At 47.3% G+C, this 1,221-nt stretch overlaps 1 pseudogene; it reads right to left on the bottom strand.

The window, feature by feature from the left end:
• Window positions 1-230: 230 nt before the first annotated feature.
• LOC112105678 lies at window positions 231-785 on the bottom strand (annotated as a pseudogene).
• Window positions 786-1,221: the final 436 nt, after the last annotated feature.

Genomic DNA, 1,221 nt, shown 5'->3' with positions numbered 1-1,221 from the left:
CAGCCATTGCTGTCAAGTGAGCAATCAGTATGATACTTGTCTAATCAGCATTTTTAAGATTTTCTTCGCATTAGCATGCAACCCACATGATGGTTCAAGGCACCTTAATAATTTCACTTTCCAACACCATGGGCTCCTTGTACCACTACAACTTGGGTCCAGAACGCAACTGGTTCCCTAGATCAGGAATCCTGTATGGCCCATTCCCAAGCACCTTGCGCCATCCAGTCCTACATTGTTTCTCTGATTGAGGGTCCAAAGGTGTCACTTTCTTGGGACAGCACTTTCCTTCTCAGCACTCTGGTCAGAGCATCCTTCAACTCCTTGTTCCTCATGCTGTAGATCAGGCGGTTCAGTACAGGGGTCACAAAAGTGTAGACCACAGACACCACCTAGCCTTGCTCCAGGGAGTAGCTGGAGCTGTTGTGGGAGTAAATGAAGATGCAGCAGCCATATTTCAGAAGGACAACTGTCAGGTGGGAGGAGCAGGTGGAGAAGGCACAGTGCCAGCTGGCCACAGAGTGGATCCACAGGATGGCAGCCACAATAAAGACATAAGAGATGCAAATCAGAAGGAAGGGGATGGTCAGGGTTACCATAGTCACAGCAAAAATGATGGCTTCAAGGATCTTCGTGTTGCCATACGCCAGCTGAAAGATGGGCAGCACATCACAACAGAAGTGGTTAATTTAATTGGTGCCACAGAACAGCAGGTGGAACAGAAGAACAGTAACTTGCAGGGCAAATAAGAACCCCAGCACCAGCGACCCAGCTACCAAGTGCATACTGTATCAGCCTCATCTGGTTTTCTTCCCCCATGGAACCATCATGTGGGACCTGCCAAAAGAAAAGTGGGGAGAGGAGCAGAGCCAGAGGATATGACATTGCACTGCTGGGAAACATTCAGGTTCAATATCAGGAAGCACCCTCCAATTCTATAAACTGGAGACTTATCAGTTGAAAGTGACAGAGGAGGAGAAAGACCTGGGTGTATTGGTTGATCACAGGATGTCTATGAGCTGCCAATGTGAAAGGCTAATGCAGTCCTATGATGGATCAGGCGAGGTATTTCCATAGAGTCAGGGAAGTGTTAATACCATTATACAGGGCACTGGTGAGACCGCATCTGGAATACTGTGTGCAATTCTGGTCTCCCATGTTTAAGAAAGATGAATTCAAACTAGATCAGATGCAAAGAAGGGTTACAAGGATGATCCTACC

The sequence above is a fragment of the Terrapene carolina genome, unplaced genomic scaffold (assembly GCF_002925995.2).
Source record: "Terrapene carolina triunguis isolate 2854851 unplaced genomic scaffold, T_m_triunguis-2.0 Scaffold90, whole genome shotgun sequence".
NCBI classification, from domain to species: Eukaryota; Metazoa; Chordata; order Testudines; family Emydidae; genus Terrapene; species Terrapene triunguis.
This window is presented reverse-complemented; position numbering and strand designations above follow the sequence as displayed.